Consider the following 12,410-nt stretch of genomic DNA (forward strand, 5'->3'; position numbering starts at 1 on the left):
CACCTGTCCGTGGCTACTCTTCCTGCAGGACACCATGCACTCCAAACCGGGGCTCATAGTCCACTGATTCCCCCCCTCCCAAACACACAACAATAGTTCTCATCCTGAATCAAACATGAAAATCTGGAAAAGTATATATTTTATCCCATTCTGGACGGGAACCCCTTATGTTATACTTTAGTTTTTGAACAAGGAAAAAACAAAGAAAAAACAACCGCACACTGTCGTCAAATGCAGTGACCACCATTTATTAGGGAAATAGCATCGTTTCGGCCTATGCAGCCTTCATCAGGCTATCTTTATGTTATGTTATCTGATAAAGATAACAATGGTGGTCACTGCATTTGAAGACAGTGTGCGGTTGTTTTTTCCTTGTTCAATTTTGGGGCACCGTACCCTCTCCTACGCACCTGTCGTTTTGCTTTTCATACTTTAGTTATTGAAAAATAGCAGATCTGCTATTTTTGAATAATCGTGAAAATGTGGCGCACATGATCTTTGAATATTATATTCTTTCAGAGTGAACTCAAATCTTTGCTTCTGGGGCGGGGGGGGGGTCCCTGGAACAGCACATTTTCAGATGGGGGTCGGCAGCTAATTACATATAGTTTTTGGGGGTCCTTGACATGAAAATGTTTGAGAATCACATAGGTTTTTCTGAAAACTGTCATGATTTTGTAGATCTGGTCTCAGTCCTAAATGGGTTATTTTGCGGTTAGCTTGTCAATTTCTTCCATGCCTGCAAACATGAATGTATTTATTGCTAGAAAAGTGTGCGTGATCAGCCAGGCCGGGTTGCCTACCCTTGGTCATAGCCTCTACCCTTGGAATGGAGATTTTTTTTTTACATATTCATGTTGATCACATGACCACAGAGTTAATGTATACCGATTTGTGTGAGTTTTGGACATAAGAAAACACACTATGGCAGACTATGTAATCTGGCACAAACAGGGTCTATAAATTACATCATGACTCACGGAATCCAGAGGAAAAAAATGATACTGTATACTGTAAAAAAAAAAGATAATGTACTAGCCTGGAAACCATGACAATCTGACAATCTGCCATAGGAACAAAGAAAAAGAATCCCGCAGTGATATTAGTCTGGCCATGCCATGGCCTATGACTGTACGTCTTACTGTACCAAGAGTTATTGAACAACAGGTAAAGTTGTTTGTTGTAGCACCACCATGAGGAGAAATAAAAGAGTACCACTTGGCACACACATCTGTAAGGAGCACACTAAACAATCACATACTGTGATTCATGTGTGTAAACACAACACACGCACGCGCACACGCACACACACACACACACACACACACACACACACACACACACACACACACACACACACACACACACACACACACACACGAAGAGTTTAAAAGTGTATGTGTCATTCAGAACTTTCTACGGAATAGTTTGGTGAGGGATCCATCATAGTTCATGTTTGTCACCATCATGTTCATTATGTAAGTATTATATAAGATATTAATCACAAACCATATTGTCAATATTCAATATACATGTTTGAGAGAGAGGGATAAACTTGTCCTTGGTTCCTTTTCTTCTTCACGAATCAATTTTCAATTTAGAGCAAAATAAGGTTTTAGGTTCATGAGAAAGAAATTACTTTTTACCTTCTTTCCTGACAATTCTTTTGTACCGAGACACTACACATCTCATAAGCGAGACACTCTTGATCAAGGTCCAGAGGGACCGAAACATGCACGGGTCACCTCAGTCCTCTCTACCTTATTTTCTGAACAGAAATGTTGTTATGATGCAACCGAGTTATTTTATAATCAGGCATATATGGCATACTTGAGATGCCTTTCATTGCACTGAATCTGCATTCTTCTAAAAACATTTTAGATCTTACGGCTACATTTGTATCTACATTTTCTTGCCTGGAGCGTTGTGTCGGTATACTAAAGGCACTGTTCCTGAGTGGTTTAGGTCTTACTTGTCTGAGCGAAGTTTCTTTTTCTTTCTCTGTCAGCCTTGGTGATTCTCTATCCTCCTCGGTGTCTCTCTGTTGTGCAGTCCCTCAAAGCTTGTATGCTTTGGCCCCTTTTCCCCTACATATACTCCCCTTAGGGTCTTTATTTAGTATTAATATGTCATCTCATTCCACTGTGATATGAAGACGATACTGATACTAAAATGACCTGCCTTTCAAACTCCAGACTTAAAAGAACATTGTCGGGCTGTCTCAAGGACATGAAAGCTGGGATGGCTTTAGCAGACATTTGGACACAGTGTTGCCTGCGTTGGCCCTCAAACGTAACTGCTTATGTAAAGCCCACCGCTAAAAGCTCTGGCAGGGATAGTATGTATAGTGGACAGTGATCTAAAACCTCTGGCAGGGATAGTATGTATAGTGGACAGTGATTTTTAAGTTGGACAAACCGATAAAATCAAACGTTTTCCAGCTCTTATCTGACTAAGGCCTCTAAGTCTGTTCTATTCTTTATAGCACACAGCAGTGCACCGGGTGGGACCTATAGGTGGCACTCCAAGCGAGATTCGTAGCGGCCAAAATTCAGTATAATACAGTATTTATATACAGTAAAATACAGTATTTTTGGAGTGCTTCAGAGCACTGCACCCTAAGGACCTGGCGCTCCAGGCGGCCGGCCGCGTGCCCCGCTTGCCGTTTGGGCCGCCCCCTGGCATACAGTGATTAATTTAACTTTATTTATGAAACTGTTTATGATACATGCATTTACATGTACATGACCAGCCTAGTGTAATTGCCTTCATGCTGGCGTTAGGCGCCTCCCTTCCATGCTTGCATGTTGATGGAGAACGCCACAGCTGCACCTCTTATAACAACCGTAAATCACAAGCGAGAGCACCTCTTCTTTCACTTGGCTCCCTGTACATTTTGGTATTGATTTTAAGTTTTGTATTGTTTGCGTACATATTTTTAATGGGCTACCTTACCTCCAACCTGTCTCTCTCTGACCCTTCTGTTTCAAGCACACGTACATCCCGTCAAGGTCACTGAAGCGCTGACCGCATTGCTTCTGGTTCTCTCAAGGTCAAGGCCGCAGCTCAGGGGAGATCCCACTTTTGCAGTTGTATTTAGCCCCCCGAGCTCTGGAAGTATAGTATAGATGCTGCCAGTACATGTTAGACTGCCTGCTTTCTTTGTCCTATAGGGTCGTATTGCTGTTATTATGTCATAACCAACTGGCTTACAGTTATTATTAATTTGATTGTACAGCACTTCAATGTTTTTAAATGTATTTTACCAAAAAAAAAACTAACAAAAAAACAGAATAGGCTCGCACAAATACAACAATTAGGCTCTTTAGGATGCAAAAATATGTTTTTTTTGTCAAAGATATGTTTTTTTTGGTACCTCTGTGTCACAAAGAAAGTGACAGAGGTACAAAAGTGGAGCTTTGGTCTTTTCCGACCATCATCATGTGTTTTACCAAAAAACAAACCAAAAAACAGAATACCGGTAGGCTTGCACAAATACAGCAATTAGCCTCTTTAGGATGCAAAAATGGGTTTTTTTTTGTCAAAGATATGGTTTTTTTTGGTACCTCTGTCACAAAGAAAGTGACAGAGGTACAAAAGTGGAGCTTTGGTCTTCCGACCATCATCAGAACTTTTACTTGACTTTAAATGTGCTTGATAACATACATTTGGACCCGTCCGAGTGCAAGCTGCATGGCTGCTGCAGCATGCTTTGCATCTGAAGGGAACACAGTGGACGTTTCTCTGCCTAGCGAGGCTGATGTTTAAAACACAGCCGTGCCCTCAGTCGGGGCTCCTGCTCTTCATCAGTCAGGGAGGCAGAAATGAGAAATTCATCTGAGCGACGCTTTAAAAGGCAAAGTTCAGTAATTGGCAATGACAGACACACACAAAGCATCCATCACTCCTGACCTTTCTGTTTCTCTCTCTCTCTGGCGAGCGCTCCTTCTGTCTCTTCATTCCGAGGACATTCTGTGATCTAAACATACACCCCCCACACACACACACACACACACACACACACACACACACACACACACACACACACACACACACACACCACCTCTCATCCCTACATGTGAAGAAATGAAAAGGAAAAGGATAAGAATAAAGTAAAAGCAGAATGAACCGGACTGTACTCAATAGGTATGTACTTTCAAAGGAGGGTGTTATGTGAAGAGAAGCTGCCTAGCGATAATCAGCCCTGATGTGTTAAATAAAAAGGAACGAATGAACTGAACGGCTGTTGTTCATAATGTAACACTGAAACATGCTGTACTACACGGCGGGCGCGTTTGTGTGTGTGTGTGTGCGTGTGCGTGTGCGTGTGTGTGTGTGTGTGTGTGTGTGTAATTCCACCAGCCGTGCACCCAATAACTCTATACATGAACAATAAGACATTAGTTCTGTTAGTTCATTTATATACCGTCTCCAGACTCGTGTTATAAGCATTGCGTTGCTGTCAGGTAGTAAACCTTGTATTTTAAAAAAAACTGTAGAAAAAACTGAAGAAAAAAACCTGTGCTCTACAATGGGATTCAATGTAGAACTTTTATAAAGTCACAAGCTTTTGTTGACTTTCACCTTCACCGTATTTTTCCTTCTTTTCTTTCAAACATATACAGTAGCATATCTTTATCTCACAAGCTCACAATGTGCTGCAGATACACTGTGACACACTGTGACCTTGTAGATCGTAGTATGACGAAGCATAGGACATGAATTAAAAACAAACAAACCTATAAAACGTTGAACTATAGAATGGAGATGCGAGGTTTCTGCCCGACAGTAATGATTTGTAAGGAACATGTGTGCGCACACGCACACACTCACACACACACACACACACACACACACACACACACACACACACACACACACACACACACACACACACAGCAGACATGTGTTCCAGCTTGGTGGTTCAATTAAATAAGAGCACAGGGTTCATGGAAAGTTAAGGTGGTAAATGTGCAGTCTCACACCTTTGTGACACATTTCCCTTTCATAACTGTTCTGTTTATTGCTCTCTCTCTCTCTCTCTCTCTGTCTGTCTCTGTCTCTCTCTCTCTCTCTCTGTCTTTCTATTTCTGCTCCTTCCCCTTTTCTTTTGGCTGTGATGAAATGACCAGGCCAATGCACAGGGAACATGCTTTTTCCTGGTTTACCTTACACGCACGCACTTGGACACGCATGCACGCACACACGCACGCACGCACGCACACACACGTGCACGTGCGCACGCGCACACACACACACACACACACACACACACACACACACACACACACTCTTCACATCTGGACTTGTGTTTAATTTAACGTCAAGGCCCGGACAGGAAGCACCTGTCTAGATGAGAGAGAGAGAGAGAGAGAGAGAGAGGGAGAGAGAGTGTTAGAGGGGAGAGAGAGAGAGAGAGAGAGAGAGAGAGAGAGGGGAGAGAGAGAGAGAGAGAGTGTTAGAGGGGAGAGAGAGAGAGGGGAGAGAGAGAGAGAGAGAGAGAGGGGAGAGAGAGAGAGAGAGTGTTAGAGGGGAGAGAGAGAGAGGGGAGAGAGAGAGAGAGAGTGTTAGAGGGGAGAGAGAGAGAGGGGAGAGAGAGAGAGAGAGGGGGGAAAAACGATGAGAAAAGAAAAACAGGAATCCATCTGTTGTGGAAACGGTCACATGTCACAGTCGTCACATTAAAAGCATTAAACGCATGTCACAGTCGTCACATTAAACGCATGTCACAGTCGTCACATTAAAAGCAACGTCAACAAACAGAGCGAGAGCCAAATTGCTTTGGAAAAGCCAAGTCGCCTGAAATTAACACAAATTTCATCCCCTCTAAATGTTATCGCGTCTGTCTGTCTTGTTCTAGGCCGGTCGGTGAGCTGAATGCCGTCCTTTCTCTCTCTCCCCGGCTGCAGAACTCAGGGGCCTACGTATATGGCCAGCTCCGCTCCGCAATTACCGAGCGGTAAAACTTCCAGATGTATGGCTTATTCTTCCCCTCGCATTAGCAGATTAAAAGATCACTGTCTGGACACTGCAGTCACACACCTGCTGCGGCGCTGGGCCTGGGGACACTCACGCTGTCACCAAAACCACATTTTTGGGGGGCTAATTTATACTCTATGGCGGTACGACAGTTTGGCTTGTGGATGCCATGTGATGCCATGCTATAGATTTAAATGCTGTGATATTCGGCAAGTGACAACATAGCGCGAGCTTGGATTAAGCTTTTTATTTCACCTTGCTGCTCTTCTGGGAAGCAATACCACAATGTAGAATAGTCTGTAACAAGTAAGAGGCCAAAGGTTTTACTTGAGTAAAGGTACAAAAGTATTGGCAATGGCATCGAAACAGAATTACAATACCAAAAGTAAAGAAATATCGAAGTAGCCTACTTCATCCTCCACTGCCTGTCGCGGGTGAATAAAAACCAAACAACAAACCACACCGCGGTTCAGCCAAACCAGGGCGTATATACACGCAGGTGTATCTGCAGATCCCCATATATATATTCTCTGGGGAATCTAAAGAATACACACCTTTCAGCTCAAATTGCCAGAGACATGTCCACTGAGCGATCGGGTGACAGCGGTACTGCCTCCTCGACAAAAAAACCCGTTCTAACAAGGACGACGCCACTGCATTTTTTATTAGCGGCTGAACAGGAATGTCAGGCAAATGTCCTTCAATGTTCAATTCAGCCACTTAATAGTCCATGGCCACCTGCAGGTGTGCAGGCCTGCGCCATCGACATCGCCAGTCACACACAGTTACACACAGTCACACAAAGTCTCACACACGCACACACGCACACACACACACACACGCACACGCACACGCGGCAAGCATGCACGCAGAAGTGCCGCTCGTCAAGGATGTATCTATCACCTGTAAAATGTTGTATCAACTGTTGTTGATTCTTGAACACATGGGTTCATGGAATGTTAAGGTTGCACACCTTTGTGACTTTTCCCTTTCATAGCTGTTTATTGCACTCACTCACTCTCTCTCCCTTCTTTCTTTTCTTTTTGACTGGATTAAGTCCTTTCTTTTCTTCCTTTTAGCAAAAAGAAAAAGGGTTTATTCAAGGCGTTCCACCTTTTGATGATTGTTATTTTTTTGCCATGTCCCCTGCATGCTCTACAGAGTGGTGTATAAAGTTATAGAAGTTGGATATTTCACTAATATCATGAGATGTGGGAAGATTTTCTGCAGGCTTTCAGAAACCTTCCATATATTGACCGAACGGTATAGGAGGGACGACTCGTTGGATCTCGTCTGTCTGTCAGCGTCGACACCAATGAAATTCGGTGCGAAAGACAGCCTGTTTACCACAGTCAAAATCATACCCTGTCGAAACGTTGGTGAAATAAAACGTTTTCTGGCATCAGGACTACAGTACGAGGTTGTTGCGACCTCTCCTTTCCTTTTTAAAATATATCTCCCGTGGTCAGCGCCTCCCTACTCTTGGTGTGCGCTCCTACCTCTTTGATTGCTTTGACCACAGTCAAGATTGACATTTTATCATGTCATTTCTTGTTTCTTTCTTTCTAAGGTTTTGTGTATCGGCTATTTTCACACCTATAGAGTTGTATTGTGTTTTTATAGTGACTGGAGTATCTGTGTATTGTGCTGTATGTTGCTTTTAATATATAGGGGCTGAAATGATTATAGCTTGTGATTCAGAATAGGGATGTGCCGATGAGACATTTTGGCCGATATCGATATCCGTTATAATTAATTGCTGTTATGGCCGATAACCGATATTACCGATGTCGATATGATCTCATTCTGTATTCAAAAATTATAATAAATTTGTCCATTCTGAACAGTAGGTATCTGCACTGCAGGCTTAGGCAAGTCAGATTTAACTTTAATATACCTTATATTTAATATTGTGAGCTTGTAGATCTGTTCAAGATGTTACTTTGGGCTTGTTTATCTGTAAAGACAATCAGACCGAATCGGTCCGATTTAATCAATCAAAAAACAACTAGTATCGGCAGATACCGATGTGTTTGCCGATTAATCTCCGATCACTAATTCAGAATGCCTTTTATTTTACTCTGTGAACATATATAACCTCAATGCTGTGAGTTCAAATATCACTCTACCTTCCCGGCCGTCTCTGTTCACCGTCCGTGAACTCTAATGGACCACAATTAGAAGTTATCTTTACATTAAAAAAGCAGTTTCTCATACTAGTTTCCACATCCTCTCCCAAAAATGTGATATATTTGAGCAATAACCCAAACTACTCAATTCCTGTCTGAGACTGGGCTCAGTGTCAAAAAACACATTAAAGATAAATATCCACAATTTTGTGGAACGAATGAACACCTACTTACAGTACATGTACTGTAAAAGAGCATATACTGTAGACGCCCCGAATTACATATACATGCTAAACTACTGACGAAATTGGCGAGAAAACAAAGGCTGAGTTCAGTGGTACTACAGTACTTCCACCACTAACAGCAGACAGGTGCTCAGCTGTGTTGTCATGTCTGCTTATTATAAACCTAAATATATTGGTTGTTGCAGATTGCAGATTTTTAGGCTTGTTTGTTAAGTGCATTTGCTAATTTGGGCTTGCTTCGCGATGATGTTTTAACCAGTTGGTTTTCAAACATTTTCATGTCAAGGACCCACAAATTACATATTTGTCCGCAGGCCTCCCCCATCTGGGAATATGCAGTTAAAATGTTTCCAAAAAAATATAAATGGAATAAATATTACAAATATGTATCTTTTTCTCCCCCATGACTCTTTGAAAACCGCAGATCTACAAGCTCTGAAGCTCACGCCGAGTTGGTGGAAATAACAATAACGATGGAGTTTTACACCTGTAAACCTAATCAATAACAATCAGGTTTCTATACAGTACACTAACTGATTTAGCTGGGGACACCCTGTGTATTCAAGTGGCCTAGTCGCTTCTTTTGGCCTTGTTTTCTTATAGACCAGGGCCTGGTCTATAAGAAAACGTCACCAGGCCACTTGTATCTCTAGCCAAATCTGGAAACTGCTACTGCTACTCTACCGTGGGTTAGAAGCCCTCAGAGGCTGTAAGGACCGTTGACACATGCCCACTGGGACAACTTTGTGTGACAGTATTGTCATTTATCTATAAATAGGACAGCCCCCTTTGGCCTATTTGGGGAGATGCATGTCAGGAACGAAGTCGTTCCATTCACATATACTGCTATGCGGCCAATCAGGGGATTTTACTGGATTAGCGGCACAGATGAGAATGTGACACTTCGCCAATCCATGAAGCCGACGGTTTGGATTGGCCAATCAGTTAAAGGATCGGAAACCGTTGGTCTGAGTTACAGTATATCACCTATATGAGACACACAAGCCAAGATTGAGACCAAAAAGTAATGCAAGTTAAGCAAGGGCCGCATATAAGTTCCGTTATTATAGCAGGCCTGTATACAATAGATGTGTCTTCACAGCCTTCTGATGATGTGACCTTGTCAGTAAATCCTTTTTCCCTGCTGTGGTGAACACATATAGGCCACATCTTTGATGCCTAACAATATCCCATCAAAAGCGAGTGTAACCAAAAGGAAGTTCTTTGTGGTGACAGTGTGTAGTGCCGTTAAACCAACCAAAAGTGGACAGAAAAAAGGCCCCCCAAGGCTGAACTTCTCTACATCCTTCTTCTGCTGTCGATAGAAAAATGCTTTGTTAATAGAGTTAGTGTCGAAGGGTCCTTGAGCAAGACGCTGAACCCCTAATTTCTCCAGATGTGCAGTTTGGTGCCTTGGTTTCCTCCGCCATTGTGCATGAATGTGTGTGTGTGTGTGTGTGTGTGTGTGTGTGTGTGTGTGTGTGTGTGTGTGTGTGAATGGGTGAATGGGTGAATGCAATGCACAATCTATGTGCTCTATAAAAGCGCTGTATAAATGCACCTTTTGCCCTTTATTTATAATGGGGAATTCATACATGATACTGTCATTTTTACAAGAGAAGCTATATTGCATTTGCAATAATTAGTAAGTGGTTAATTTCACTAACAAAAACCTGTCCACCATCCTAGGTATACCTGCAGTATTTGGAAGATATGACAGACAGACAGACAGACAGACAGACAGACAGACAGACAGACAGAAGCGGTGAACGCCCTGGCCATTTTCCTCTCTTTTTCTTGCCTCCTTCTTCCTTCCCTCCCTCCCTCCCTCCCTCCCTGCCTCTTTCCCCCCCTCCCTTTTCCCTTGGTTTCGTCTCCTTCAAGGTCAGTCGTCAGAGCGGAGCTGCATGTCACCGTTCCTTTGTCTATTCAGATAAAATTGCTGCATTCATCGTATGTCAGATAAACCTCAAAAAGGGGGGAGAGAGAGAGTGAGAGAGAGAGAGAGAGAGAGACAGAGAGAGACAGAGAGAGACCGACAGACAGAGAGAGAGAGAGAAGAGCGATTGAGAGAGGTAAGGAGGGGGAGAAAAAAACAGCCCTATCACTGCATCCTCCAGTCTGGACCGGTGTGTTTTTATCTGCCTGTGACAAAATTCAAGCGCTCCCTCTCTCCCCTACTCCTCTCTCTCTCTCTCTCTCTCTCTCTCTCTCTCTCTCTCTCCTCTCTCTCCATCTCTCTCTCTCTCTCTCTCGCTCCTCTCTCTCTCTCTCATCTCTCTCTCTCTCTCTCTCTCTCTCTCTCCTCCTCTCTCTCTTCTCTCTCTCTCTCTCTCTCTCTCTCATCTCTCTCTCCTTCTCTCCTCTCTCTTCTCTCTCCTCCTCTCTCTCTTCCATCCTCCTCCTCTCTCTCTCTCTCTCTCTCTCTCTCTCCTCTCTCCTCTCTTCTCTCTCTCTCTCTCGATCTCTCTCTCTCCTACTCCTCTCTCTCTCTCTCGTCTCCTCCTCTCTCTCTCTCTCTCTCTCTCTCCTCTGCGTTCTCTCTTCACCTTATCTTCTGTCTTATAGCGCTGCATCACTTGCCATTTTAGAATAATGTCCCCCCCCATGTCTATAATGACATTGGCTTTGTGCTTCAGATTACCTTGGGATTTTGGCCCCTCCTCAGTCCCCCCCCCCCTCCGCCCCAACACATATGCACACGGGAAGAAAGGCGGAGGCGCGCACACGCACGCACACACACACACACACACACACACACACACACACACACACACGCACACACACACACACGCAGGTGTCAAGAAAATCTGCCCGTGGAAACCTTGAAAGAGACCAGTCTCCTGACACTGGGGCTGGGCTACAGCTTTAACCTCTAAGTGGCTGGTCAGAACCTCCACTATGAATAATAACATAACATACACAGCATGTCGTTGCTGTCGTGGAAGAAACCTTGTATGGCCATATTTAAACAATTTATGTGTTGTTGTTTTTTTTTTTGTAAATGAATGCCCTGCTTCATCATATACAACATTGTCAGAATCTACAAGCACACAGCTATAATTGCATATAGTGACGGGGATGTGTAGATCTGCTTTTCACGCTATATTAAAAGAAAATATCCATGAAATAGGTTAAATTTGTGGGTTTGATAAGCATTTAACCAACAAGAGCTTGTAATATACATTGGATCAATTTTTTATATTTCCTAAAAAAAAGTGACGGTTTTGGGACATACAAGGTTTCCACCCGACCATTAGTAACATTCTGCAAGAGAAGTCCTATATAGTCTTGTCGTTTTCATGGTGTCTGTCTGTCGGGGCGGAGCGAATAGCGGAACCACCAGGTTCTGACACATGTCTGTCAACATATAGACATTCTTATAGGCCAAGGTTCTAACCCCGGTGTTGTATGGGCATCATGGCTCTTTGAACCCATTGCCATCTAATAGTTGCGATATTGAGGGGGCAGAAAACAGCCCGGTCACGTGGTTCATGTACTCACGCAAGCCCATAAGACTCCAATGCATTCCGTAAACGTCTGGTTGTCCCTATGTGGAGCCTTCAATTAGGGACAAACCAATAGATGTCTATGTAGAAGAGCCGCTATAGAGCGCCGCAGTCCCCGCCCCCTTTCAGAAAAGCGAGTGGCCCAGGAAGTGGAAGCCCCATGCATTCTCCCATCGGCACTTTTAATATAATTTATTTAAAGACGGTTACGCCGCGGACAAAGCCAATTCGGATCGTGACGAATCATGACAATGAACACAATATTTTGGACGATCAAATCATTAGAAAGAAGAAAAGAAAGTCAGGGGACAACACTATTTGTTTTGTTTTTCGTCTTATAAATTATTTGATCGGCCCAAAATATTGTGTTCATTGTCATGATTCGTCACGATCCGAATTGGCTTTGTCCGCGGCGTAACCGTCTTTAAATAAATTATATTAAAAGTGCCGATGGGAGAATGCATGGGGCTTCCACTTCCTGGGCCACTCGCTTTTCTGAAAGGGGGCGGGACTGCGGCGCTCTATAGCCAAAGCCTTCAATTAGGGAC

This window comes from Protomyctophum bolini (assembly GCF_963924005.1).
Source record: "Protomyctophum bolini genome assembly, chromosome: 21".
NCBI lineage: Eukaryota > Metazoa > Chordata > Actinopteri > Myctophiformes > Myctophidae > Protomyctophum > Protomyctophum bolini.